Raw genomic sequence first — 219 nt, 5'->3', positions numbered from 1 at the left:
TGTAGTTGATGTACATGATATGCTGATATGGGTAACAAAAAATATTTACCACTATAGGTACTTACTATCACAAAAACGGCTATGCATCCGCTGATGCAGAACAAAGACACAGACTGGCACCAGAAAGCAAATCACAAGCATCATCAGGAAAGATGTCATCACCCACGTAAACAGACACACGAACACACTAAGCGCTTCCCAAGAACACAGGAAACACGT

This window comes from Penaeus monodon, chromosome 21 (assembly GCF_015228065.2).
Source record: "Penaeus monodon isolate SGIC_2016 chromosome 21, NSTDA_Pmon_1, whole genome shotgun sequence".
NCBI classification, from domain to species: Eukaryota; Metazoa; Arthropoda; class Malacostraca; order Decapoda; family Penaeidae; genus Penaeus; species Penaeus monodon.
This window is presented reverse-complemented; position numbering follows the sequence as displayed.